General features: G+C 41.5%; 1 protein-coding gene across 1 annotated transcript in view; it reads right to left on the bottom strand.

Moving 5' to 3' along the window:
* LOC113026666 (tetraspanin-18) overlaps window positions 1-9,168 on the bottom strand; it is a 35,908-nt gene extending 26,740 nt beyond the window's left edge. The window contains exon 1 of the mRNA XM_026175699.1: window positions 8,806-9,168. The gene's annotated coding sequence lies outside the window, so the exon portion shown is untranslated. The remainder of the gene's footprint in view (window positions 1-8,805) is intronic.
* Between the last annotated feature and the right edge of the window lie 14,945 nt (window positions 9,169-24,113).

Raw genomic sequence — 24,113 nt, forward strand, 5'->3', positions numbered from 1 at the left:
TTCTCAAGCTTCAAAGCAAAGAAGCAACAGAGAGTTACGGATTAAGGAAAAGGGAATTATGCTTCATGGTTTGCCTGTGTTTACCCTAATAACTATTAGTGAATAAAAACTATTTTACCATGAAGAACTACAAAAGAAAAAAGAGATCTATTTTCTTCTTAGAAAACGCATGACTTCTTAAGAATTCCTCTTGGAAGTTGCAAAGCCACAGAGAATATTAAATGCAGCACATTTCCTTCATACTAATGGTGTGGTTTGCTTGTGGCTGCAACACATCAGCTGGGGTTGACGTACCGTTTGCCCAAAGGACAGAGGCCGGGTTTTAGTGCACTGACCCATGAATGCTGTCTCGAGCACGCCGCACTTTTAAAGAGGCAGCAGGTTAAAAATTTCATAAAGCGCCATGAAAAAGTCATGAGGCAGCAGTGCGTACCGTCTTTGCCGTCTAATTGTTTTCGCCTTTGAGGAGTAAAAATAACAGTCTACACCGTGTACATCTGATCTGCTGTTAAAAGGCAATTATTCAGTCAGACGTGAAGGGGGCAGACGTTCAGCACGCAGGGAGGCTGTCCAAGAACCATCACTACGATCTTCACACAGGCCTACTCTGGATTGCTGGAGGATGCTGGTTCACTTGGACAACCTCAGTTGGCTTTGAGGGATACATTGCGAGCAACAGTTCAGCTTCAGTTTTCAACCACATGTAGTCCAACAGTGCGACTGTGTGCAATAAACAAGGACGACGCTGAAGGGAAGCTAAATCCGGCAAGGAGCACACCTGTGTCACACTCGTAAGACGCTCCATAACCTCAGGCGACAAAACGTTATTGCACGAGTAAAGCGAATCACAAGCAAGCCTACAAAATGTAAACAGAAAACAGCGGAGGCAGACGCCCGCCACATAAACTGCCACGACTTTTAAAGATTTTCACTTTCCTGTTAACAAGCTCGAGGTAAATGCAGTCGTCTCTCTCAGAGGCTTGTGATCATGGTGGGAGAGAGACCGTTATTTGCCCCCCCCACAAGTTTCCCCAGGTACAGCTTCTAACCTGCTGCGAGCTTCTTTTTTTTTTTCTTTAATTAGAAAAAACCGATCTGTGGCCTTGATGCCCTGGAAGCTAACAGGGAGCCCGTATGTCTAATAGACCTGTGGCAAGTCTGACCCTGTGGGAGGGCCTGTAACATTGCTGTTATTCCACAGGAGCTACAGGGGGGAGCAGCACTGTGGACGAGGTGTGTGGGCTATAAAGACAGCAAAGCCAGCCAGCTGACAGGAAAAGGGACTGAAACGTGAATATGAACGCACATAATCAGTTTGCAGTGAAAGAATCACATTAGCCTACTTACGTCTCTTGAAGTTTACAACGTTTTCTTCCAGGTTAAAATAAAGAAATCTCTGCTTAGCTAAGGTTCCCCCCCCCCCTGTGCGATTCAAAACATTTCACCCACATTCAAGCAGATATGAAAGACATATGCAGTAAATATGAAGCAACCCCATTTTCCACTAGAGTTGTAGCAGCAGCACCCAGGCTGCAGGTGTGTGTGTGTGTGTGTGTAGGTGTGTGTGTGTGTGTGTGTGTGTGTGTGTGTGTGTGTGTGTGTGTGTGTGTGTGTGTGGGAGAGCTTCATGTGCACTTGTGGTTTTGTATTTGAGGTTTGTATGGGTATAACTGACTGGAACAGCAAAGTGTTATTAACAGACCGGGATGCAAACCCATATCACGCTGAATATAAATCTCCAAAAAGCACTCTATAATTCAGCCACTTTGGAAAAGCAACAGACAGCAAACAAGACGACGTCACACACCAACCAAGCGTCCGCTCTGTATCATTAAACCTGATGCGACTCCACCCTCGCCGCTTTGTTTCCCCGACTTCCAATCAGAATGTAAATGTTTGAAAAAGTGAGTTAATGAGGTATCATCCAGCACCAACATGCCTTTAATTTGTTTACAGTGATAATGACCTAATTATCTGGGTCATCATTAACAACCTGCTGTCCATCCCTACGATAATTTGTACGCTCTAAATTGCCAAATCAATTTCTGACAAGAGCAAGTGTGTTTGTATTTGCAAGCAACAATTATCATATCACATTATACTGTGTAGACCGTCGTCAGTGATTAAAAATAAACAGGGATATTTACAGGCGCTCAGATCCCCTGTAGGCAGAGGAAATAAAAAGCACCGTGCTGAATATGGAATAAAATAGGGCACATTTTAAAAGCCTGTGATGACTAATAGGGGTACTCTTGTAATGCTATGGCCTTTTTATCCAAAAACCTGGATGCACAGAGTGCGAGCACTCGAGGAAAAGAACCTACAGAAAGAGGAGATTTGGGACGCAGTTGTGGTTGAAGCAACAGAAAAAAGGAGGAGAAAAAAAAAGACCAGAAGCTGGGAGAGAGTCCCATTTCATCAGAAAAAATGCCTGAGTCAGGAGCAGAGAACCATTAGGCCCAGTGAGTCACAGGGAGAGGCTGTGAAAACAGATCTGAACTGAGTGCAGCTCCCAGTACCATCCTCAAAAAGCAGCCAAAGAGTACAACAGTGGCCTTAAACGAAGTGCGATGGGTTTTCATGTCCGCTGATGTCTCCTTATCAGTACATCTACTCAGATAATGCGCTCATGCTAGCCACAGACTGCTAATGTGCTTCAAGGATGCTCAATTAAATGCATAAGGGACTGCAGGAACTTTCTAAAGTTTGCAATTTTATGTGCAATTAGAAATAAAACAGCTGGTACACTGGTTGGTAAGAGGTTTTATTTGACTCAAAATAAAACAATAAAACACATATATTGGCTGGGAAAGTATTGTTTTTTGTTCAATTTTCTGTTGCTACCTACAGATGAGTAAATATAACTTAAGCTGCTCTGTCTGATATCCTTTTTACTCACTGCAATGATGCTCAGTCTTCAGTTTGCCTTGTTGCTTGGATGCAGATGTAGTGACTTTGCATCTGATTTAAAGGCTTTAAAAGCCTCACAAAAAATGGATGACCAGGATTGCATTTTGCAAGCAAGTCTTGCTCTCCTGGCACAGCAATGTTTTCCTTGCCTTCTCTCTGGGTGGTGAGCACTGGTGCACCGAGTCAGAGAACAATAAAAAAAAAAAAAAGTATGAAATATATTCTTCTTCTGTGTGTTTGAGCGAAAAATCTACATTCATGTTGAAATTGCAGATGTGATCTTAACTCCTGTACACCAGCAGATACTTATTATTTTTCGCTATCGATTACCATTGAAGCTCAAAAGGCCAAAACATGGCATTTAGACAGCGACAGCCCTAAAAAACACAAACAGTTGATCAGAAAAACTTAGTGAATAACTGACTGATGACTGGCATTGATGACTCACTTCAGCTCTATAATTGCACAATTTCCAATTCTCACATCACCGCTGAGAGTCAAACACACAGTGAAGAATGCTTGAAACACAACACTGGAGCTGAAGTGGACAATCAGAGTGACGCTTTTGCACATTGTGCAAACAGAGAAACATGGTGGAGTCTTACAATGGAGTCTTTTCCCATTGTTGTAGAAAATGGGTTATTCTTCCTGTAACACACTTCTTTCCTTCCTCATTGATTCGTAAGCAGTGTATAATCCCCCCCCCCCCATTTGAGTTGCCTAATGAATCATGTGAGCACAGGGGCTTTATCACAATGTACAACAGCGAGTGAGTCGTTTCTGCAAAAGAAGACAAGAAACAGTTTAAAAAGGGAGGCCAAAAGTCATCTACAGTGAGAAAGAGCCAGCGTTAGGCAGAGAGCGTGGAGAACAATCGCATCCGTAAAATGAACTCTTCCTCTCTGGTACTATTTGATTATCAGCCCAGTGAGCCGGCACTGAACCCAATGTGAGCGAGCCCAGCCGCAAACACAAAACAAATGCCTCCCTTTTACACACCTAAAGCAAAGAAAACTTGTGAGGCACTCTGCTGTACCTTTGCTACAATGCTTTCTGCATCAGCGACGCGCTTAAACTTAAACATCATTCAGTACAACCAAGTCGCTCCACTCTCTGAAGCCAGGCAGATAATCTCACCGTGTCACATACCTAGACTCCTGGTCTGCCTAAGCCCCTCTCTCAGCTTTAACTACATCTGGGGGTGGGGGGGGATGAATAGACCACAAGGTGATGAAGAAACCTCCCGGCTAAAGCACAGGGGATTTAGCAAGTATGCTCGCTCTGTGTAATAACTCGCGGTTCCTCACCAGTAGCCTTTAATGGCCACCTGAGTGAAATGGTTTATTAATTCTGAAAAACATTATGCAGAAGGAAAGATGGCTTGAGGGCGGGGTTGGTGAGGGGAAGCAGGGGGGAGACTTTGAGATATTTGAACAATCTGAAACGTGGCTGAGAGTGCCCTCAACTAAGAGCCATAAGCCTATTGGAGAGCCTGCTATCTGCTGAGGCCAGCTTGCCACATACATACCTTTTACCTCATTACCTGCTCTGCACAGCCATTATTGAGGGAAATAGGGTGAACGCTAGATAAGCACAAAGAATTCTTGGGCTGAGCACAAACAGACGTCCTGCTTCCTCCAGATAAAAACGGAAGAGGCCCCTTCAACTTCCTGCTCTCAGCGAAGTGTGGAGCTGCCAACTGCCCCATGTTTAGGTCACTCTCTGCTTCCTGGTGCACATGGAGACACACCGGGGACACAGGAGTGCACGATTGTGTGTTCATGCAGAAACATGACTCGACAGCAAGCTAAGACTGAATTTATATTCACGTTGATTGGTACTTTATAATATTTATAATTATATGCATCTCAAATAAACAGTTTATATGCACTATGATGTAGCAAAACCTTTTAGGTGTGTTGTGTTTCCAACACACCTTTGTTCTAACAAGCAACTGCACTCGTGAGGTATCCAGAATTAGCATATAAACACATACAATCATCAAATATAAAATTATAAAGTCCCCTTAGAAGGATATGCAAGTGTTTAAAATACTTGCTTAACCATACTAATGCTTAACAATTTCCATGTCTCTTTTTCGCTATGGCAACATTTACAGTATAAACAATTTACTGCGTCTACTTGCTGCTACAGCTTTGACACAACACTTTCTCACTCCTGACCAAAATTTGTTGATACCCGATGCAAACTCTTTCCTCGATCCAGATGGATGTTGTTAATCAAAGAGTTTGAATGCCTAGATGATTATTTTTACACTTTCCTTTTCCATTTTTCCTCCAGTTGTTTGGTCAGGATCACAGTTCAGGTTAAAACACCCAATTATGACACACTTCACCAGACAAAGTTTTCTGATTTGCAACGAGCTTCTCTCCAAGCAACGACAGCAGCACAGCAAATTTGAGTCTCAAAGCATCTACTCCAGAGGTTTAGGGACTGAGTCAATCCTACTGGAGAATCTTGCACATTGAAAAATGATTTAAAAAGGGATATGCCTTAGACTGCTTCCCCAGCGACTAATACCCAAGAACAAAACAGAAAATGGAAGCGTGAACGGATGAAGGTTGAAGATGATGGGGAGGGTAGCTAAACCCTAGAAAACCCAAGAATGTGCAATACCGCTGGTCAATACTGCAATAAAGATTTGGCTTTTTAAAGATGGTGCATATTAGCTGTTCACTTCCTTATAAAAGCTAAGTATAGGTCAATCAAGAATGTAAATAATCTGGTACGAACAAGGTTAAATGTTGCCGTGCCTGGCACATTTAAAGAGAATAACATTTTTCCTATTCTAATTAAGGGCAGCCTCATCTGAGGAGGTTAATGTGTAAATTCATATTGGAGTGTGGATGAAAGTACCATTTATTGCGCATCATCGCCGGACAAGATAAGAGCTGTTGTTTGTGCTTGCTTCTTCGCTCTCCAAAATGTCTCATCAGACACTTGTGATCTCAACATGCTTGTTTTGGCCTGCCACAGTTTCAGGCGTCCTCAGCGAGAGGAAGTAGTGGGCTTCACTGACCTCGTACGCTCATTTTTCTACCGAGCTTTGCTGCGTTTTGCTTTCACGGAGGAGCAAAGTTTTCCACCTCGGCTTTATATTTTAGCAGAGCTGTGTTGTGATCAAACTTCTAGCGGAAAAACTGCCCTCAGCAGAGAACATCAAAACACGCCGGTTTGGACATTCAAGCACAGACGTGGCCCGTACACCAACACGCACCTTCGCTGCTTTTAAACAGCTGATGAAAAATACACCTTTCAGAAAGTAAATTATTTCTGCCAGCTGAAAAGCAAATTTCATTTTCTCCTGTCTCTCGACAACAAAGATGCCGAACCCATTACAGGCCGGGGCCTCTGCATCACACACATTAAATGAAGGGTCCTCTAGCAATCGAAAAAAGCAATTTTCTCATTGAGCCAATAGATACTCCATTTAGTTCCGGGATCTCTACGGACCACTGCTGCTGTAGTGAGGCTGATACAGGGGAAAGCGAGTGTAGAGTGATGACCCAGCCTCATTTTCCCTGTGCCTCCGCTGCTCTGAACTCATCAATATACAGACGTGTACTGCAAACTGTGTAAGGGCAGAACGAAGAAAGGTACGATGAGAAAGGATGGGAACGAGATGAAGAAGGAAAAATAGATTAGATGCAACAGACGGAGAGAGAAAGAGAAGATGGAAGGAGGTTATGGTGAGGCATAGTGAATCAGGAATGTAAACTCAGGGTCGGTGATCAGCCTCCCCACCCCGTCATTTGCATGCACATCAGCTGATATTAAAGAAAGAGAGAAAGAGTGAAACAGGAGGGGACGGAGAGAAATCAGAGGCACCCAACCATGTGGAACCGCAGACTGATTAATTTCAGGCCTTTAATGAGCGATGCACTGCCAGGCCAGGCGGCATCAAGTCAGTCACCCCATCTTCACAGCGGGAGCTGCCATACACTACAATTCACACTTCCCCATCTCTGCCAAGGACTGAATGACACAGGAGCAGAGAACTCACCACACTTCCTCTCCCTCTTTCCATCTCGCCTTCTCTCTCCTATTAATGTGTTTTTGCTGTTCACTTCAGCGCCGGCGCATAAACGTGTGATTAAGAGCAACACATTATCAGAGGCACTATTAAAACGAGTGCACTGATCACCGGTGGCAAGTCTCACACCAGGTGTTCTCTGTCTGTAGGTGGAATAAATATCAGCCGGGCACGCCGGAGACTTGAGTCTACTCAAACATGTTCCCATCTAATTGCTGTCCTCCGGAGTCTGCATTGTTGCTGCTAACCTTTATTCCCCGTATAAATTACACTGTAGGTTTGCAAAGCCCCTTGCTGACATTTGTACTTGTATTGGAAACATCGCTGAGCAAAAAAACAATTTCTATTTTCCAACACTCATGTGAATCAAGCTGAGGAGAGAAAGGCTTCAGGCGGAGTTTAGTCATCCGTGTTGGCTGCTGCTCCAAAAGCATCAATACTACTGTTTCTTTTCCCCCTTCCTCCTCTTCTTTCTTTCTGTCTTTTTTTTTTTTTTTTTTTTTTTTGACAAGGCAAATGTTCATCCGCAACATGGTGAACAAACATGCCTCTGTTCCCAGTTTCTGTGCTTCTTCTCCAGCCACCAGCTCACATTCATCTGATTTGTAGGGGGGAGAAAATGATAATAAAGAAAATAAATAAGGTGGAACAAAGAGCAGGCAGCAGAAAGAGAGACGGAGAGAGAGAAATCTTCACATGAGGCAGCCGTATAGTGGAGCTCAGCTCATTTATCAAGACAGAAGCTGATTTGTCAGTCTGTCCAAGCTGCTGGGGCGTGATATGATTCTGCTTTCTCCTGACACACTGTACCACCAGCCTCGGGGAGACATGGGCCCGGCAGTGACTTTAACTTGAGGCGAGAGAGCCCAGCAGACCACGCTCACCTGGACACACCGGTGAGCGTGTTAATAGGTCCCTTGGAGCCAATCTCCTTGGGCAAAATCTGATTATAACCCGATTCCCAGCTGTTACACTCAGTGACAGATGTTTTGAGTTTCTCACTGCATACTGAGTGAGTTAGAACGTCAACTTTTCACTCTATCCAACTTATCAGTTTAAAAACAAAAACAGCCCAAGTTTACTAGGAAAAGCCACAAGTACGGGACTTTCCTAAGAGTGCCGGATTTGCCCTTTCAGTCTCTGAGTATTTCATGTCTGGTCCAGAGGAGCTCTGACAGACAGAAACATGGAGGAGGTGATTTTGGATGATGCATCCCTCTGATTAACGCGAACTGACAGTGAACTCCTGCCCTACAACGAAGGTAGCGCCATGAGAGACATCCATTTGGTGGCTCCATAAGTCTCTGCAGACAGCCTGCCCGTTTTTTAGCTGGACCCCCGTGGGAAGAAAGCCAGCTTGGAGACTGACAGACGTCGCTCTGGACTGCCCCTGCTGTCAGGTTTCTCACACTATAACCCACAATTAAATGAAAAGATTGAACTACTTTCAAAGAATGTAGATATGCATCGATGCATTTTTTTTCTGCATCTCTAAAAGACGAAAGAGAGATCTGACCCGTGGTTAAAGAGGTTTTAACAACCCAATAAACGACTTAAACAATTAACAAGCGCGCTCCTGCTCGTGTCACTTCTTGCGAGGCATTTCATTTCTGCTCCTTGTTTGATGTGAAAATTAAACTCTCCGCAACAAAGTAGCTTCTGCAGAAATCAAACAGTGCGCACACAACAACACCCCTCACACCACCACCCATTAGACAATTAGACACGCTGTTGAAAATAATGACTCAGTTCAACGAGGCAGTCACGAAATTCTCTTTTAAATCTTTTGCCTCGGTGCGTAACATTTGAGTTGGAGACACTTCTGAAGAGCAGTTTCTTACCTCAGTGCCGAAACCTCTGGCTGTGACACGCTGTTTTCGCTGCTACTCACAGCCTATTTCTGAGAGCTGCTACTACTGATTGCAACCTACGTATTCAGGTGAAACAAAACCAAAAAGAAAAGAAAAGAAAAAAAGGAAAGGCGGAATCAGCTGGGATGTCCACTGGAGTGAAACGTGCCCAACGGCGTCCAACTGTGAAAAAAGATCCACCACTACGAGATCGGCGATCCCAATTTAGACCCGCACGCAGTGTTTGGGGGAAGATTGGTATGCAAACAGTTTTCTGAACTCACTGAAAGCTGAGCGGCTCATACAGCTGCCTGCTCTGCTCCGGAGGGCGGAGACTCCGGACCACATACACGCCTCGAGTTTACGCTCACTGTGTTGTTTGTGCGTGTGTGGCAAAACGCAGCAGAAACGTGCGTTTACCAGCTTAATGGAAAGCATCAATCTGTCAAAATTAGGTGTAAGAACAGATGGGTGGTGTAATACATATCGCCAAATATGCCCTCCCCCCAAGTATTTTAATAATAATAATAATAATAATAATAATAATCATAATAATCATAATCATAATAATAATCATAATAATAATAATAATTAAGCTAGTACCGATCAATCAGTTCTTGAAAAGTTCATTAGTGACACATTCATTCAAATACCACCAAACACAAGTGTAATCAACTGTAATAACGGCCCCAGACCCCGACCCCCTGCTTAGATTTGGTCTCCACTAAGTTGTTTCTACCTGGTTTCCAAACTTTGGGGAACTCTGGATCTCTTAGGTTTTGTTCATTTATATTCAACCTTTATTGAACTCAGAATTGGAGCTGCTGAGTTCAATAACTGATTAGGCCTAGTCCATCTAAAGAAAATCATAATTTTTAATGGGTAATTAATTGTTTAAGTCTTTAAATAGGAGGGGGAAATGCAAGGAACCTTCTCTGTGTCTCATAGTTTAAAAATAAATAAAATATAAACGCAAACTGGGTGTGGGAAAGATAATTTACACACTTATCTGTATTGAAAATAAGTTGCAGCACTAGGCATGATTCAAATAATCACTTCTGCAGCTTGTGGTTAGCAGAGAAATGGCTTATAAAGTTGCTGGGTTGCTGGATAAAATGATCATAATGTTTGCAATCATCCCTTGTAAAGGAAAACCGTCCGCTCAGTGTCTTTTTTGCACAGATGAGGGACTCTGTGGTTCCCTATCTAACATTACAGGGTTTTTATCTTATACTATATAGCATCTTGAGATTGCTGCTGTTGTGATCTGATGCTATATAAATAAAACTGAATTGAATGCCGTCAACACTTTGGGGGAAACTAACAAAATTCCACAGCACAGAACAATATACTGCTTCTAGCGAGTACCCCAAGGCATACAGGAATATTATCTTTATGAGACTAACGAGTATGGGTTCCTTTGAAGCACTGTTGATGACAGTCACAGATAAGCAACAACTTACACATAGGCAGCTGATAGTTATTGTTTGTCCCTTGTTAATTATTCATGCTGTGTGACTCTCTCACCAGCCAGAAAACAAGGCGAGTGCTTTTGTTCCAGGTTTGGGGGCGTGGGGGGTTGAGCTTGAAGTGTTTTCTATCCCTCTGTGCTCCTCGTGTCACCAAATCTACTACAGATGGAGAGCAAGATAAGCGCTCCGGAGACTGATCTTTTTTGCCCACTCCTCTAAGGTCATGACACTGACATTCCCACTGGCACATGTGATACCTCCAACCCCCAGTCTCCTGACTCTTTGCTCATTGGCTCTCGGGACACGTCTATTATTTTAAATGTATTTCTAATGTTAAAAACAACAACAGCAAAAAAAAAGAAAAGAAAAGACATCCAGCGACTTAATGTGAAGTTTGGAGGAGGGCAAAGATTAGCTTATGGAAAGGCTGGATTCAATAGCTCTTCGGGGTTCAGGCGTAGGGCGAGTAAAGAGAGGTATATCTGGAATGATTTGGCTGCAGAGAGAACAGCTGTGAGGTATTTTCCTTTTGGCTCCTTGGGTATTTTCAGAGGGCTCAGAGTAAAGAAAAGCTGAAGTGAATCACTGACTAAACAGCCCCACTCCCATCTGAGCGCTCACATGGTTCACTGGCGATGGGAGATGTGCACTCTTTAAGCTCTGACACGGTTCAGTTGAGTGATTATTTGTTCTTTTCTTAGCTAATCAGTGATTGATCAACGAATGTACTGATCTGTTGTCCACATGATGCAGCGCGCCAGTCACAGTCAATACACAGCCACAAAATTGGATTACAGTCTCGGGTTTTGACCTTTATTTGATGGCCTAAGTCGGATTGTAATGGCTTAGAGTGACATTTTATCCCCCCCAATACAAAAGAAAATCCAGGAAGTTATTTGTTCTCGAAACTCCAAGTCATATTTAAGGTGCTTCAGATGGAAACTGGTGCAATTAACCATTTATTTGTTTATCATTGCTGAGAGTTTCCAGCTAAGTCATGTGCATGTTAAACTGTTTAGAATTTGGATTGAAAGCAGACTTCATTACTGTTTCTCCTCCATCCATGCAGCTGCCAGTGAAATTTACTTTTGTGTCCATGGTAATCACATAAGATGCACATGACACTCGCAGGTAGAACTATCTCAGCCTATAGGCAGCTCCTCATATGCACATCCTTATCGCACACATACCCATTTAATTCAATTTACACTGCCGGCACTTCAATTTCACACACATAGCATCATAACACATGCTATCTCATTAAACAGGCCATGGCCATGCTTCACAAGCTCACACAAAGTGGGACTCATTGTTATGTACACACAGAGACATGCATAAGCACACACAGGGGATGGAGTCTGAAGGAATTTCCCCAGCAACGGCATAGGAGTAATTTAATTTACCGCATTTTGTGTTAATGCAATGCTGTCTTGTTTTCTCTTTAAATGTTTTGCAGCATGCAAATATCAAGTCCTTATGAGCAAAGGATGAAATATCACCATTGTGTAGCCACTGGAGGGAGAAAATAATGCTCCTACACTTCAGCAGCACATTTTAAAGCCGGAAAATCTGTGAATGTTTCTGCTTGAACAATCATTTCAGCCATTAATCAATACATAGAGAGTGCCAATTTGTTTTCTATCGATCAGCTAATCAATAGGGTAATTGTTTGTGTTCTAGAGGTTGGCTAAATATGTAGCTAGAGTCAAGGGGCCAATAACTTGGAGGGGTAGGATCACATAGGTTTATACTTCTTCCTATTCCTTTTAGGAGTTACTTATATGCAGATGCATGGTTAATATATTCCGTATGTTTGAAATAAACAAATCTATCTATCCAACTTGTCTTTAAGACTGAAAGCAGATGGAAACAGCTGGCTAAAAACTACTACCAACACCCATGGAGCTTTCACGCTAACACCGTAAGTTTACATTTAAAACACAGAGGAGCCTGGCCACACCCTCTGGAGCAGAACACATTTACCCCCATTATATGCATCTGTCAGCTGAAGTGCTATTGGCTAGAGCTCTGTGTCTACTTAGTTGTAAGAAAGCTAATGTCAGTTATGCGTTAGCAAGGCACTATTTAGCCCTGAGTTAGCAAACATAATTAGCGTTACTTATAGCTTTTAGAGTATTTTACATTGCAGTGTAACACTGTTCAGTGAGCCTAAGGTGATATTTGGATTTTTACCTTATTAGTGACCAGTGTTGGTCAAGTTACTTGAAAAAAGTAATCAGTAACTAATTACTGATTACTTCCCCAAAAAAGTAATCCAGTTACTTTACTGATTACTTATTTTCAAAAGTAATTAATTACTTAGTTACTTTTTAAAAACATGATTTACAACCTGAATAGGTGATGAAGAAATAGATCTTTCAGCCCAGTTCTACTTTTTCTGCATAATCCATCATACAAAATGTAATCAAATGGAAAAGTCTCTTTTTAAAACTTGTTTTATTAGTTTTAATCTTTTAACTTTATGCATCAAGCAAAAATGAAATTATATGCAACATTTTCTGACTGGAAGAAATTTGTTTAATATTTAAACCTATTTTCTGCACATTCCAGCACATAAAATAAATTTTTTTTTGTGTGTTTACACTCAGTCTTTCAAATAGATGCAAGTAAAACACAGCAGAAAATAAATAACATCAAAGACTAGCGGTCCTGTTGCTCTATTTTCACCTGTAAAGCAGGAGTCAGGTAGGCGGAGGTTTACCCTGGTGCAGGTGTGCCACAGCGGTCAGTGGAAGAATCCGCGAGTTTCTCTGTGAGTTTCCCATTATGTGGTAGCTACTCGGTGCTTGCTTGGAAGTTTAGGGGGGTTTTTTCGCTGTAAAAAGAAGTTTTCTTCCCACGCACAACGGACGCTAATGTTTTTGTCACTTTTTATGGAATCAAACTCAAAGTAAGGTCAGTACTTCCACGCTTTAAACGCTGCACGCTCATACTCTCTCCCACACTCATATGATCCATTGTTGATCTGCACACAGCTGTTGTCACAATGTAGCACTTGCTTACATTCTCGCAAAAAAAAATCACGGTTTTAGTAACCAGTAACGCAGCGTTCCTACGGGAAAATAACGGTAATCTAATTACCGTTTTTGCAATAGTAATCCCTTACTTTACTTGTTACTTGAAAAAAGTAATCGGATTACAGTAACGCGTTACTGCCTATCTCTGTTAGTGACATAATGCTTGCTCCAAAGTTAGATATACTGATAACTGTCCGATTCTTTCAGTGTTACCTCATATCTTATATCTGTGTTACTTTGGTCCCTGAAACACACAGGATTGACTTTCTTGCAGTGCAAATTAAATGAAGCAGAATTAAATTGTATAAAAGATGGACACAGCGTCTGGGTCTGAAAAGTAAAGGCAACCGTAAAGAATCTTTAAACCTGCATTGTTTTTTGGCTAGCAAGAGGTGACGCCTCTATGTGCAAAAAGTGTTAGGACTGTATAAATGTCTACACCAAAGGTATGCCAAATTATGCAAGAACTGGACTTTCAGTGGCAACAGATCTTATGGGTAGAATGTGAAATTGTATGGAGGTGGTCAGCAGAGAGGTACAACAGTGAGTGTCTAGACCCATCTGTAAAACACGGTCGAGGCTCTGTCATGGTTCGGGACTGCATTTCTAACAGTGATGTTGGGGATCTTGTCAAAATTGATGGAATTATGATGAAAACTATAATGAGATTTTGATCCATCAGCTAATACCATCTGGAAAGCATCTGACTGCCAACAGCTTCATTTTTCAACATGGCAGTGATGCCAAACACACTGCCAATGCAGTAAAAGCATACCTAGATAGCACACGTTTCAGTAAATCACCTCACCTATTTTTCATTTCCCTTGCAAAATATAATGAAATCAAGGGTGACTCTTGCACATTACTGTAAACAGAGCAGTCCAGCCATAGACTTTTATGACAGATCAATTTTTTTTACATGTTATTTACTTGAACAAACAGACCTTTACTTGTCCCAAACTGCGCAGTTTGTCAATTCTGATTAATGTAAGACCCTTAAGCGCACACAGTACACAAATGTGAACACATCTTTGCAGCCTCAATCTGTCAGGGGGCATCAGCCAATGCCCAGGGGGGACGTGGCATGTGTCCCAGCTTTTCTGCCCCCTCTAAGTCTCCAGGACGGGACTCAAGCTGTGAGGCAGAGAGTAGACTCATCCTTTGGATCAGGGCTGTATAACACACATTCAAGTTGCAATGCCACTGCACTGAATGAGCTTGCTGTCTTTAATTTTCCATTGTATTGTTTGAGTCATAATTTGGTTTTCCAGATTGAATTTAGGCATGCATTTGCCCAGAGAGGAAACTTTTGGAGAAAAAATGATGATATATATATGTGAAATATATGGGATTTAAGCTGAAGCAGTACTTGTGAAGAGAGTGGCAAACAAATTTCCCCTCTATGACTTTGTCTGCGACACCATTTAAAATCAGTGTGCTTTCACATGAAATCATGTGTGAATTCATGCGGCTCCATCTGGCTTAGTGAGCCTGTCTGCATCTGTCACGTTCACCAAGCTGATGGAGAAGGGTTAGAGGAAGGTGACAGTAGACGTGTCTGTTTAACTCTTAAGCCAGAAGCTAAGGAATCATCTTTATTTGGAAACACCTTCATCTTAGCAACTCTGTGGTGACTGCGTGTGTGTGTGTTACCTGGTGGTAACCTAGCAACAAGCCCCCAGCGCTGTTTAGAGGAGTAATTGGACAAATCCGTGGGAAGAGGAATAAATAAGGAAATCAGAGCATTAGCAGGCTAAATCTGGAATTAGAAAGCTTTGAAAGTATCTTTAAGGCTCACTGTATTGAGACTGCTCTGGATTGTGTTTCTCCCTCTGCGTGTGCATTCCTTAGCATTAAAAAACACCTGTAGGCAATCTAGCGCGATGCCTTCCTCCACCTTAATAATTATGGATGTCTACCTGCTGTATCTCAGTCTGTGACAGGAGCCCGAGGATATGAGGGGGTGTGAGGGGGAATACTGTAGAGTTATATGCCAGTCTAACCAGATACTTTATACACCTCTTCATTCAGGAATGCACACAGCAGAAACATCTGGAGGGCCTGAACTTAACCAAGCGGAAAGGGGAAAGAAAGAAGCCACACACGAGGCTTATAGGGCCACGGGGTGAGTGCAAATGGAGAGTGTAAAGATGGAAAAGAGGAGCGAGCGGTCCATTTTTTACCTTTGCATGCTGACTCTCCACCCATCCCCTCTTGCTTGATGAGTGCAGCCATTTCTTTGCTGTTGTGGTGGCAGGCCAAGCGTGGCTGAACTCCCTTCATATACCGTACCTCCAGTCTTCCCAGGAGGATGAACTGGCTGATGAATGGAGGAAAGTAGGCCAGGCAAGCCACCGCTGCATCCCCTCCTCCAGAAATCTGATTCACTGGCAGGGAAAGATCCATTTGTCTGTCACACTGAATTTCTCTCCTTCTTCGTTTGACATGGGCTGTTTGTTCTATCTCAGATACAACATGCACTTTCTACTCTGTAGTCCTGTGCGTGTGCCACACAGTCTGCGTATGTTTTGACATACTTAATTCAAACAGGTTTACAAGGAAGCTGCTGAAGCCAGTCAGAGCCCCATGATGCTTTGCAGAAGTATGGAGCTCTGTGGTTACTGGTTGAGCCAGACACATTTTCTGGTCTGAGAGTCTTGGAAAATGGAACCGTGGGACATAGAAAGGTTTTTCCACCCCAAACACATTCACTTTGTGCATAAGACAGTCAGCACCATCGCTCATATTCAAATGAGTTCATTTGAACCAACATTAAAGTAGAGACATTACAAGTAAGAGACTAAAAGGATCCTGTAAGAAGTCTCCAAAGATATGCTACCCCTGCCCTCAAAGAGCCAATCATCCGAAAGAGAAATGAGCCAATCAAACTGTTGCACTGATGCGCGTGCACAGTAGCGCTATACAACAGTTCAGCTAATATCTGGTGGGAATTATATCCACTTGCTATTGGAGTAAAGATGTAGGTGAATGTTAAGCTGTTAATAAAGTTGTAATAATGTAATGTGGGGGGGAAAGCTTCTTAAAACCTACATATTGGGGCAGAGACAGCAGAAATTTTAATCTTTGGCAGTTCTATAAACAATTATACTGTAAAATTGCTCCAATTTTAATTCCGATTACACCTTTACACCTAATTACACCTAATATCACCATAATTAAAAAAAGATAAACAAAATAAAAACTATTATTGTGCTGGATTCTGATTTGTAATAATGCTCTTTCAGCTTTCATTTTCCTTTTCCCTTTCTCAAAACATCCAAATTCACTCCACGGAAAGTGCAAAGGGATACAAGATACCTGCCAGAGAGCCCTCATGCACTTGACAATTTGAAAGCCCTTGGTCCTCATGGACTTAACAGAAAGTCTGTGAGTGTGAATTTGAATGTCTTTGCTGCTTTTATGTCACATATTGGGCCAGGATAGGCATCAGGTTTTTGAGAAAATGCATGACCCTCTTACCGTAGCAGCATTTTGCACCCATGAGTCACTGTTCTGCTTCTACTGCGCCTCTCAATTCCTTGATTAAATAGTAATTTAACGTCTGGGATACAATCACTTGCTGTAGAAGATCTGTGGATCTGCTGTGATACATTTACAATGAAGAACTGCTTTAAATTGCTCTCTGATGTTTTACAGTGTACTTTGGTGGCTTGTCAGCCATAGCCTGCTTGTCTGGTTTTGAGTGGAGAGCAGCAGTCAGGTGTGGAAACAACATCACGGTGGTCACTGTTTGTTTTGCTTTGCGTCTTCTCTCTCTTCGGCCAGTTTGGGACCTCGTTGACCAAGTTTGATGTGAACACGTGTTTATAACATTTGAATACGGGGCCATAAGTCTAACAACTGTCATATCCAACCACTCTGGTTGTTGTTTTAATGTCCTGTGAGCCAATAATGACGTTCACAGAGTTTCTTTTGGATCTGATACACTTTACATTGCAGCCTTCCTACAGATGTCCAGGTAATTTTCCTCCTTTGGCTTCAGAGAACTCGTATACATAAATGAAATATGGATGTAGCTTGAAATCATCTCCAGCGGCATCCAATCTCTTGAATCAACTTTGGGGATGTTTCCCTGCCAACTTCTGCTTGGATACCAGCACTTCCTTAGCAACTGCATGGCCAGAGGCTATATATGTGCATTTAATGCTGACAGGAGCTGCAGGGCTCAGCTGTTGATGGAACACAGTTATCCTTTTTCTCATTACTGTCTGCTCTATGTGAGATTCAGCAGGCCTGAGGGAAACCATCAGAGACTTGTGCGTTTGTGTGCACAGTGTGGCCAATAAGGAGAACAGGCCGGCTCCTTGGAAAAAAAAACACCTGTTCAATACCCCGAACAGAAATCTGAGCACACAAATGAAGGATTTCTTCCTCATCACACTCCAGATGTCATCAGATATGATGTCAACAGAAGAGAAATTGCTCAGACATGTTCAAAGCACCAGAACTTGCGTGCGTGATTTTCGTTGAGCTCCCAAAACACAAATCACAGGCTTCTCCTGTGACCCTGTTTGTACATGCACTGGAACTGCAGGGTGGGCGGGTACTCTAAATCCACTCTGCAAAACAAAATGTACCATACTGGATGGACCTCTATTTTGGGCCTAATTCTAATGATAGATAAAAACCCCAGGGCAGAGAGACGTAATCTAATTTTTTTTCATGAGACATCTTGACATTTCATACTTTACAGCTGGCATCGCCAGACAAGTTGCGATGCTTGTTAAACCAAGTAGCTGCAAAAGGAAAAATGTCACAGAAACCTATAATGTCATTGGAGGAGAAAGCAATATAAACACTGTATTCCTCTTTATTGATTCCTCTCCTTCCACCCACAGAACTTATTGTGCGTGGGCAGCTCCTAATGGTCGTGCAAGGTCAACAGCACAGGCTTTCCACTGCCACAACAATGCATTTATAATTAAAGTTCAATATTGTAGAGCCGTATAGTCTTCAAATGAAATCTGCAGAATCTCCAAAGATATACAGTTAACTGAAAAACTGTCTAGATTGTGTAGTTTATTGTTTAAAGCTTATTATTACAATTAGTCTATGCTCACTTTTTGGCTCCAAGCAAGCTTAAGATTTTGAATTGATTCTGGGTTTTTTTCACCCATTAAATTAGTAAGCACCTCCTAAACTCTGTGATCTTGTTACTTCGCACATTCTCATGAAATCAGTGAGGTCTGCTGACCAGATGCTCCCGGCTGTCACGAGGTCCAGATAAAACCACTGACAAGTAGCTACTTCTAAGTTGTTGAACTGTCTGCTGCTTCACACGAGGATCTCACTTAAATCAGACGTCATTAAAAACCCAACTGAAAACACTTTTTAAAAATTCATCAGCTTTAAACCAAACTGAGTTAAGCCATGTTTTGTTACTTTGCCTCCAAGAGCCCAGAAACTCAGTTAATGCAGGGCTTTGTGAGGGCATACAGTACTAAAGATACATATAAATTAAAAGGAACTTGTGTCTGATTAGATGTTAAAGTTAGCTCAAGTATGGCTGTATTAATATGTTTTGAATCCAGTTTTTACTCACAAAAATGTCATATATACAACATGTGTGTAAATGACATATATGTGCATATAAAAATAGTAATAATAAATAAATAAATAAATAAATAAATAATAACAAAAAAAAGAAAGATTCTTTAGTTTTATTTTAAGGTTTAGGGATACCTCTCATTGTTGATGAGTCAGAGTTAAGGAAATTTGGAGATAAAAAGCTATCTCGACAAATGCACTGCACTTATAAATAGCGTTGTGTTCTTTTTTCATTTTAATTTTTATTAGTAGTAGTATTAGGAATAATTATTTAGACATAACATGTAGACGCAGAGTAACCTTTTAAGCAAAGCTATTAATTTGTACTCCACACCTCCCATCTGTGCTTTTAGTGATTATTGCCTCGCTCAGATCCAGAAAAAAAAAGAAACTGCTGTCAGATTCACAAGCTACCGTGTTCAATATCAGTATAATTATAGGGACCAGGTGGTAATTATTAAAGGGTAAAAGCAATCATAAACATCTATCACAAAAATTGGCATCTACTAATTATTTTTGTTTTGCAGAAAATATAAAGTCCTGAATAGTTTAGGACTAAACCTTGTTAAATCTGAATATACTTCTTAGTTTGCTCAGACTTGAAAGGAACAAACAAGGGTTGGTAGATACATTGCCCTATTAGTTAAAGAAAGTCTTAATGCTCCATTGCATCGCTGAATTTTTTCAACAATGCTGCAATTGAAGCACTGGTGTAAAACGCACGACATACTGTTTACCCGTAGATCATCTAATTACTTGGCTCGTGGCAGCTGTCATGTTAAGGACATCCTCTTTTGTACTTTCTCTACAAGGGAGACATGGATATGTAAGTATCAGCAGCAAGCAGGTTCTGGTGGAGTCAAGTGTGCATGTGACTATGACTGCATGGCTTTTAGGTTGGGGTTGGAGGAACTCTTCCTCCCCCAGTCCAAAGATATGCTTGTTGGGTTAATTAGTCAATGTTTGTCTGTCTCTTTGTTTCACAGCCCCTGACTAGCCCTGTTATAGACTGTCCGGGTTGGACTCCACCACGGCCGATTGTGGCTGAAGAGTTCGGAGTTCGCCTTGTAATCGGAAGGTTGCCGGTTCGAGCCCCGGCTTGGACAGTCTCAGTCGCTGTGTCCTTGGGCAAGACACTTCACCCGTTGGCTACTGGTGGTGGTCAGAGGGCCCGGTGACGCCAGAGTCCGGCAGCCTCACCTCTGTCAGTGTGCCCCAGGGTGGCTGTGGCTATAATGTAGCTTGCCATCACCAGTGTGTGAATGGGTGGATGACTGGATGTGTAAAGCGCTTTGGGGTCCTTAGGGACTAATAAAGCGCTATACAAATACAGGCCATTTACCATTTTTGTACTACGACACACCTGCCCTCACCCCCAGTGGTTAAGAAAACACATGGATAGATCTAATTTTCCATCTTACACACCTTTGTGCTGATGTGAATTTAAAAAAAAAACCCTCACACATTCTCAGCTGTTTAATCTCTTAATAATCAAAAGACTAGAAATGATAGACAGCTATACACACTGATGGACTGTAATTAAGTAGCTGCCATGAAGACAGTGCTGGGACAGTCACGACACCATCAAGTCTGTCAAAGAACGTGAAAGGGCGAACAAGAAATAGACATTTATTTGTTCACCGACAAAAGACAAAGATGATACCCATTTTGTCACAATGATGTGACACTTTCATTTACCGATGAATCCCCATCTCATTATTTGAAGATGTCCTAGGTGTCGCAGAGACAATCCGGGTGATTGATTAGAACAGTCTATCGTGAGTCCATGGTACAAATCTTTGTAGAAAGGATGAGGTTGAGGGGCTGGTGGGGGCTGATATAATGTTTAACCTTGAAATCACATCAATGGCAATGAGTCAAAGCTCAGGCTGTGCTTACAGAGTGCAAAGCTGAACTATTGCTTTATCAAAGTGCAGCTTCAAGATCCAATGTAGCAGCTGTTCCAAGAATAAAACATGTATAAAACCGAAAGGTTAACGAAAAAGGAAAATAACAGGGAAGTTGAAAAAGAAAAGAAGGGGAAAACAACAAAGCACAGGTTAGTTCTCATTTTCCTCATCCTGTCAAAACTCAGCAGGTAGTTTCAGGGGAAACACCTGACTGCTGAGTTTCATATAAAATCACATTTTTAAATCAAAAATCCACCCTGGCTCGGGTCTGTCAGGGGAGAATTGATGCCTTTGTCAGCTGGCAGTGTACATATTCTTAATAAAAAGGATCTGATTCTTTGATGCGATATTTATATTCCCCCCGGGTTGAATGTTCAATTTGCTCCGATTCTGAAACTGACAGTAACATGGAACTATATATATATATATATACACACACACACACACACACTGCATCAGTTTATCTTGTTGGAGCTTTACAGGAAGACTTGTTATGAATTTGTTCCCGGCAGTCAGAGCGTGCTTCAAACTCGACTGCTTTCTGTTTCTTTATTAAACTGTTGTCCTAAAGGTAGCTGCCTTGTTAATTACTGCTAACAATAGTGACGTTTGATTGCCGCAGGGTCATGTTTAATAATGAATGCATTTTCCTCTCCTGGAAGCGGGGTGTGATAAACTGCACAATACTGGTAAATTGGAACAAATGACTGAATTCTTTTAAGACACCGCTGCTTAAAATACACCGTCCACGTGTCAAACTCAAGACTGAAGAAAGATTTCCTTTTTTAAAACTCGTATTTATTGATTGTCACATCACATGCCCATGGTTTTAGGTGCTTGTATTGTTCAGTCTGCTGTATAGTGTGTTGATCTTTTAGAGTGTTGTTGTTGTCTTCTCTTGGCATTAGGTGCGTCATTGGCCTCATTAATATGCAGACTCCACTGTATCTTTCTTTGTGCCTTTTGTCTGCTATTTACACAGGCTTAGACTGCACATAAAGAGAAAAAAACAAACTAGGAGCTGCATTGTCTTTGAGCGGAACAATGCTGGCACAGTCATGTGAGAAAAAAATTACACCCTCTGTCAGATCTAAGGTTTTATGTATCAGGATATAATAATAATAAATAATAATTAAAAAAATCATTTTGTCCTTAGCAGGTTATAAGGTAAATGGTAATTTGGTAAATGAACAGCAACACATGATATATTACATCCTGCCATTAATTATTATCATTAACAGCATCTAAGCCAAAATGCAGAAGTGGGAAAAACTAAGTACATCCCATGATTTAGTAGCTTGTAGAACCACCATAGTAATCGTTTTCTGTGTGACTTTATTAGTCTCTCACATCACTGTGGGGGAATCTTGGCAGAGGTGTGGACTCGAGTCACATGACTTGGACTCGAGTCAGACTCGAGTCATTAATTTTATGACTTTAGACTTGACTTGAAAAAATGTTCTAAGACTTGTGACTTGACTTGGACTTTTACACCAATGACTTGGGACTTGAATTGGACTTGAACCGGTTTACTTGAAAAGACTTGATATTTCACCCCAAATATAAAATTTAACATGCATATTATATAGAGATTGAAAATGTGACGTCATTCACGGGTAGAACCGCAAAGGATTCTGGGAACTCGTGGCAAGCGGTACTAGCACACACAGGCTTTCAATTAAAATCAGTCACACAGCGATAAAAAGAAACACAAAAATGTCAAGAAGCTGTTGTATTATTAACTGCAATAGCCGGTCGCATGACAGCCACGGGAAGCCGACGGGTAAAGAGATCGGTTGTTATCGGATTACGTCGTTGAAGAGAAATTGTTCAAACCATGTTTCCGAAGTAACAAAGAGGCGACTGGATTGCAGCCATTCAAAGATCAAATATAACGTCCCAGAACAATCCAGCTCACAGGTTAGTCTGCTCCAAGCATTTCCACAAAGGTCAGTCTGCTGTTGTAGTTAATGCGTCATTTTTCTTAACATAATTGGTGATATAGGTTACAAGCAAGTCTGGTGCTGAACAGAAATTGTCGCGCTATGCTCCTTTGTTTATTGTGCATAAATAGTGAATTGTCCTGACACAATATTGCGTTTCGCTTCTGTTATTATGGTACATTGACAAAAACATATACTTTTATTCACAGGATAAAACAGGTTTTTTATATCACTAATTGTCCAGTACGATTACAGCATACAATATTATTGTCACTGCTACATTTCTGTGATGCTACCAGAAATTATTTCCACTACTAATTAATTACCGTTGAGCTCAAAGGTCCTATTAATAAACGGTTAAGGAATGTGTATTTATGAAGACGATTTGTGAGACTGGTAAACTTATGATACGTACGATGGTCTTTACTTTCTACACGGTGCATTTCAAGGTCCTGTACCCATCCGTCGGTAAACTGTACCTGGGCTTGTTGCAGTGACCTGAAGTTACTAAACTTCATGAGTGTATGCACTCACTCCAAGAACCGTATAATTATAAATATGCATATAAATATGCTACGATGAGATAGCTGACTTCATCTAACTAGCAAATGTTGTCCAGGCTACGTTGGTGATACAGTTTTTTTTAATGTGTATGATATTTTTGTCATGCGATTTTAAAGCCGGTCCTACAACCGCATCCAAGAATAACATGCAGCTTATCTCAGAACTGTCGGTGAAAATTATTCTTGGAGCTAGGTTTAATTGAGCTGCATTTTAAAGAGGTGCAATTTCACAATTTGTGTATATTTTCTAAGTTCACTATTTTGTCATGTGTTGAGAAAAACACAAATTTAAAAATTACATGGTCTAATATTTACATTTAGCATAACTGCAACATTATTTTTTTCGTTTTTTTTTTAATGACTCGAAAGGACTTGAAATTCAAAATTTCAGACTTGTGACTTTACTTGGACTTTTACACCAGTGACTTGAGACTCGACTCTGACTTGCCTGACATTACTTGAGACTTGACTTGAGACTTGAGGATAAAGACTTGAGACTTACTTGAGACTTGCAAAACAATGACTTGGTCCCACCTCTGAATCTTGGCCCACTCTTCTTTACAGTGCTGTTTCAGTTCATTGAGGTTTGTGGATATTCATTTATGCATAGCTCTCTTAAGGTCCAGGCCACAACATTTCAATCTGGTTGAGGTCTGGACTTTGCTGTGCCATTGCAACACTTTAATTTTTTTCTTCTTTTTCAGCCGTTCTGTTTTAGATCTGCTGCTGTGCTTGGGATCGTTGTCCTGTTGCATTACCCGGTTTGTCCTAAGCTTTAGCTGTCGGAGAGATGGCCTCATATTTG

The sequence above is a fragment of the Astatotilapia calliptera genome, chromosome 7 (assembly GCF_900246225.1).
Source record: "Astatotilapia calliptera chromosome 7, fAstCal1.2, whole genome shotgun sequence".
Lineage (NCBI taxonomy): Eukaryota > Metazoa > Chordata > Actinopteri > Cichliformes > Cichlidae > Astatotilapia > Astatotilapia calliptera.